The sequence below is a fragment of the Notothenia coriiceps genome, unplaced genomic scaffold (assembly GCF_000735185.1).
Source record: "Notothenia coriiceps isolate Sejong01 unplaced genomic scaffold, NC01 NC01_scaffold00037250, whole genome shotgun sequence".
In the NCBI taxonomy this organism is placed as follows: Eukaryota; Metazoa; Chordata; class Actinopteri; order Perciformes; family Nototheniidae; genus Notothenia; species Notothenia coriiceps.
The window spans coordinates 4912334-4918799 of NW_011369951.1; the positions used below are offsets into that span (position 1 = coordinate 4912334).

The window sequence follows — 6466 nt, forward strand, 5'->3', positions numbered from 1 at the left end:
TATTATTGTGATTAGATGCGCTGTCATCCTCTCATACTGACACCTGACACCACACATACACACGTAGGGAGAGCCGGGACGAAAGTAACGGAGCAATTTTATCCGAGCCCAAACAACGTCAGAATTATCAGCATTCAATACTTAACAGACCTACTAATATCAGGTTTAACTGTGAGGAGTAGTGTTGTCATGATACCAACATTTTGGTTTCGATACCGATACCAAGTCAAGAATTGAGATTCCGATTCTTTTGCGATACTTTTCTTAAAAAAAGGGAAACAGTCTTAAATGTAATTATTGTGCTTTATTTCACACCAGAACCATAACACACACTTTTAAACAATGAGAACAATAAATTAAATAAATGACAATAATTCGTATTAAATACAATTAATACATTTCTTACAGACAGGCCTCGTGGTGTCCGTAGGCTTGCCCTCACTGTCAGAGATATAGCTAAAATACATCAACATTTAGCTTCTGGTGTCTTTTTTGTCAACAAGCCGAGGCGCAGCGGCAGTTGCACTCCCACTTGCAGCCATGCTTCTCGTTTTCTCACATGCTCTGGCAGCTAGCTCGTGCACGAGAGAGGGGAGACACTTGAGCATGCTTGAGAGGGGCGGGACTGCAGGCACGGCTGCGGTGCAGGGATTGGAAGCAGAGCGCTGAACACACACGGCTCTTCTTAAAACGGCGCTTTCTCACCGGAGTACTTTCCCCCGTCATTCTTAAAGTACCGATACTAATGAAACGGAGGAATCGTAACGTTTTTAACGGCAGGGTATCGCGTTACCTTTCAAGTATCGGTACACCGTGCAACACTAGTCAGGAGTCAGTGTCTCTCCCCCAAACTCACACATATACAATTCGATATGAACTGAAGAACCGCATGAAACTAGGCAAAGAGCCGCATGCGGCTCGAGAGCCGCGGGTTGGCCACCCCTGCTCTAGACCGATAATTTTTTGGAGCTGGAAGTGAACCAGATTTCGGAGCTAAGAGGCGGCGCCGCTGCGGTGTGAAACAGGAAAAAACTACTTTTCAGGCTCCAGCTCCGAGCCGGAGCTGAAAACGCGTTGGTGTGAAAGGGGCATCAGTTCTTACCTCTAGTTTCCCGTGCCCTTACAATGGAAACTTGTTTGCAACCGCCTTGGTGGCAAAGGGTTATCAGTGACTAAGCAGTTTTTCTACTTTGCAGTTTGTTGAAGGAGCAAAGGAGATCTGCTACGCTCTGCAGAGAGAAGGATTCTGGGCTGACTTTATCGAGCCATCCTCTGGCCTGGCGGTAAGATAACACTGATCTACGAATGGGGTCTGATAGCTTCTAATCAAATCTGAATGCTGTTCCGAATCTCCTCATGTCTGAACTCTTAACCCTAACATGTATGCATGGCAGTGTGAAATTCTGGCTATTCTGAACCACAATCCTTTGCATGGGGTATAAATTCAAGTTGCAAAGCTGTATAATCGCGTGTTCCAAATGCATGAGCATAGGGAAGCATCCTCAATGTGGGTGGGACAATTTCACAGGGGGTGTAGGCAGGTGGTGGACCTCACCTCCTCTAGGGGGGTCCAGGGGCATGCTCCCCCAGGAAGATTTTGTTTTAAATGTTGAAGTTAAATGCATCAATCTGCTGCACTTTGATAGCAAAATTAGGGACTAAATACATATCTCAACAATACCCATATGAAACAGAACTGTAAACAGATTTACTTTTTCTTTATGCATATTTTACAAATCACTCCCCATTTAACCTGTATTTTTGTGTTATTGAGTTGGAATAATTTCATACCTGTTATTCTCTTGTTTTTTATAACTATAATGATCATATAAAGGTGTGCCTTGGAAATACTTGTTTACATAAATGATTACCAAACCGTTTGAGACCCACTACTTAGACTAAAGTTAACTATCTAAACACTCAGAGAGTCCTTTACCTCACTGAGCTGTTGTTATCAGCCTCTCAGTCTGACAGGAGAGGACTCTCCCTCCACCTCTTTAATAACAGCGCCTTATATCCGGGTGCTAGTGGAGCACCCTCGTGAACTGTTAGTGCCGGAGCCTCGCAGCGGGGAAACTGTGGCGCGCATAATTGTGCTCATGTGGACGGCTCTGAGAATCTGCCTTGGTACAAAGTAGCAGTGAAAACATGGTACGGAATTTCATTGATTTGGGCATTCTCACAATAAGTAGACCCTCCAGAAAAACGCGATCCTGCGATCGCAGAATTTAACGCATAATCAGCAAAATGGTGCAGATTTTTAAAAGGCCGCATATTTATCAAAAGGGCGCATAATCCCCGCATTTTTCCACACAAAGTTGAGAGAAAAAAAAGTTAACTCGTCTTGACGTGACGTCATCAGCTCGCGCATCACAGAAGGTAAACAACACCGTATTGAGCAGTTGACTCAGACTCCAGCCCGACGGGCAAGACGTGCCCGCGAGGACAGTTTTCTTCATGGCCCCTTTGTTGTATCATGTAATAGTGTTAATCTGAGCCCGGCGTTTAGTCTGCCGCTTTTATATTTCAATTTTATTTTCCGCCATGCTGGCTGCTGGCAGGGAACTGCTGTCGTCATTCCTCGCCCCTCCCAGCCCTCCGAGGGAACTCCGCACACGTCAATCAAATGCCGCGCAGCCGGATAAAATCCAGAGTGATCCAAAAGTGACCAGGAGTGGACAGCAAAATAATATTCGCACATGTCTTCATCAAACCATTTGCAAGAGCAAACAAAGACAAAATCGATGAAACAATGAGAAAACAACCCCACGAAAAACAACTCTTCAGGCCAGAAAACCCCCCCAGTGGACAAAAGACATGAATGATTTTCTTATGTCGCAGTCACGCGCGCACCCCAGCCAACACGCTCGCACCACACCAACTCTACTCATACCACAGGAATGCCAACACTCCCCGCTGACTATACAAGGGATATAAGAGTCCCCGTAGACAATGAACATACCAACTAAAACCTGCGCGCTTATGCCAACANGAAATGTACTATATTCCTAAATATGCTATTGCTACACTTTATGGCAAAAATTGCACTTTTCTGTTGGTCTTGGTTAAGTACATCCTTGAAAAAAATAAACAATGTTTTGTTGCTTAAGCTTATGTATTCAGTCATTATTCAATGGTATACTAAAATCCATGTGAAAAAAATTGCTTCTCACTGTTCTCAGGTCAAATATTTATATGTGATTAAAAATGCGATTAATTGCGATTAATTAATTACAAAGCCTGTAATTAATTAGATTAATTTTTTTAATCGAGTCCCGGCCCTAATAACAATACATGCTTTGATTTGGTGCACTTGTTACATCAAGCAGGTTCAGATTAACCTGATCAACCTGATCAACCTGATCTTTGGGTTTGCTGTCCGTGCTTTTCTGATTCTGTTATAAACTTGGTCATTACAACTTTCAAGAAAATTGCTGTGTAATCTGGGGGTATGTTTTGCTTGATTGACAATTGTGGATTCATAACCACATGGGTGATCTTTCCTGAAAAATGTCTCACCATTTCTGGCAAAGTTGGCGATGGCCAGGGCTCCGGACAGTTGCAGCTGTGTGTTGGAGCTCTGCAGCCAGGACAGAACATCCTGATACACCACACCAGAGCCCTCCCCAAAACACTTCTGCATGGACTCATCTGACACACACACACACACACACACACACACACACACACTACATCATCTCAACACTTTGATCAGCAGAAAGAGGCTTCAGTCAGAACGACAAAAAAGGAAACAGGTGTCTACACTGAGACAGTGGTTGCTACACAGATGTTCAGGTGTAACATCAGCATTGCTCACCTCCTAACAGCAGAGACACAATGAGGTTGGAGGCGATCTTGATGCTGCAGAGGTCGTGAGGGTCAGATCCTCCCTGCAGACTCCGAATCATCTCCGATAAGGCCTCTGGTACTCCTGACTCTGCAAACTGCAGCTTCAGTGTATCTGGGGGTCCAGCGCAGTTTAATTGATCATTAGTAACAGCTTACAATATCTTCCAAAATAGGTACACCATCTTTACAAAACAAAAGACAGCCCCAGGTGGTAGGTGGTCCTTAGCATTACCTTATGATGGAAACCCGGACATTATAAAACACACAGCCCTTGACAAAAATTAGCAACTATGCTAATGCCGCACTGGGGAAGATTATTTTGAAATCTGTATGTCGATTCTGTGGAACTCGTCTCATCAAAGGGGGGATTTGGCAATAGCACAGTTCCAGCACGACAGCTGATTGTCCAGTTAGTACAATCAATGTGATCACTGATTGATTGGTTGTATTGCCCACAACAGCCTGACTAACACACCCCAATTCTGATGGCTCATGGTAAAGCCTGACTTTATTAAAACCTTCTTTGAGAGGTTTAGAAATGGTTCTAGAAAGAAATATCAAATCAATATTTCCCAAGCCTTCTTCCTGAAGCAACCTTGAGCTCTTACCACTCTCGCCCAGAGCCCCCAGTATTTCCAGGATGACATGTCGGCGCTCAGCGTCAGGCGCCCGTTTCAGCTGGAAGGTCAGCACCTCTGCCACGCCTTGCTCTGCCAGGGCCTCCCTCGCTGAGTCTGCAAACACACACCTCTACACATGTGACAGTGTGCAGGCACCTGGTCATCCTGAACACCACTGATAGCCATCGTATATCTGCAGCTTTTACAAATGGTTATTATTCTGGCTTAGTATTTAATTCTAGTTCCATGTGACAGGAAGTTAGTTATTAGTTATAGTTAGTAGTTGGTAATTCTGAAGTGGTGTGCTCCAGTGAAGCTGATGTCTGTTCATCCTGTGCCATCCTTCGTTCGTAGCCCTTGAGAAGGCCTTACGTGTAAGTTGTTATGTTGTGACATTATAGTTCTTTACTTTGAGTGCATTCTTGTGATTAGATGCAGCGAGTTATAGAGATTGAGCACGTTTAATTTCATACATGTGTTCTAGCATCTACAGTATGAATGTTGCCATTTATTTTAAGTATTCATATCTCAGTTCAATGCAATGACGTATATTGTGTTTGCATATTCATATTTCATATGTTGTGACCAGTTATCTGAGCTAAAATTTGTGTAGTTGTTTGTGTATGCAATATAGCAGGGGTGGCCAACCAGTCAGAGGTTAAGAGCCACATTTTTTCTATGTTACTGCAAAGAGCCACATCAAACACAGTCACTGATACCGCTTGTTTCAGTTTTTTGTTTTCTGGAGACAAGATTTCAACCACGTCACTGATGCATTTTTGTGGCATTGGGATATATATTTTTTAAATCCTCCTGAGCAGAGAGAGGAGCTGTGGATTATTGTTATTGATTAATGCATCAGTGTTTCTTAGGGTCAAAAACACTAAACTAACAACTTAAAATGAAAGCGTTTAGTTTATTTAATAAAAGAGCACATGTTCAATGTGAAAAGTGACAGTAGTTATAGATTATTTGCAATTTGGTGCTATATATATATATTTAAAAAATATTTTTTAAACACCTTGAATTTCAGGGGGGGCGCGGGGCTCTGTTGGCGGGGCACAGCGCCCCTCGCTGTGCCCCGCCAACAGAGCCCCGCGCCCCCCCTGAAATTCAAGGTGTTTAAAAAATATTTTTTAAATATATATATATAGCACCAAATTGCANCGTGTGCCTTGGTCAGTCTCAGCTTGGTATCGAAACCAAAATGTTGGTATCGTGGCAACACTACTCCTGACAGTTAAACCTGATATTTAGTAGGTCTGTTAAGTATCGAATGCTGATAATTCTGACGTAATTTGGCCGGTCAAAGTTGTTTGGGCTCGGATAAAATCGCTCTGTTACTTTCGTCCCGTGTTACTTTCGTCCCGCCTCTCCCTACGTGTGTATGTGTGGTGTCAGGTGTCAGTGTGAGAGGATGATAGCGCGTCTAATTTTGATGTGGCCCAAGAGCCAATCACAATAATACCTGCGATGCAATGAACCAATCACCTTTGAGGGGGGGGAAACCTATCGTTGATTAAACACTATCCAGTGTTTCCCCGACCATTGTCTTGGAGGGGCGCTGCGCCCGCCAACGGAGCCCCGCGCCCCCCCTGAAATTCAAGGTGTTATAAATATAAATTATANTCTCATACTGACACCTGACACCACACATACACACGTAGGGAGAGCCGGGACGAAAGTAACACGGGACGAAAGTAACAGAGCGATTTTATCCGAGCCCAAACAACTTTGACCGGCCAAATTACGTCAGAATTATCAGCATTCGATACTTAACAGACCTACTAAATATCAGGTTTAACTGTCAGGAGTAGTGTTGTCACGATACCAACATTTTGGTTTCGATACCAAGTCAAGAATTCCGATTCTTTTTCGATACTTTTCTTAAAAAAAAGGGAAACAGTCTTAAATGTAATTATTGTGCTTTATTTCACACCAGAACCATAACACAAACTTTTAAAAAATGAGAACAATAAATAAAATAAATGACAAGA

General features: G+C 43.2%; 1 long non-coding RNA gene across 1 annotated transcript; it reads right to left on the reverse strand.

The window, feature by feature from the left end:
* Positions 1–3523: 3523 nt before the first annotated feature.
* On the reverse strand, positions 3524–5162 carry LOC104966762 (uncharacterized). The gene is made up of 3 exons (XR_800673.1): positions 4458–5162; positions 3818–3961; positions 3524–3651 (listed from the first exon to the last, which is right to left on the reverse strand). It is a non-coding gene; the product is annotated as an uncharacterized lncRNA (long non-coding RNA).
* Between the last annotated feature and the right edge of the window lie 1304 nt (positions 5163–6466).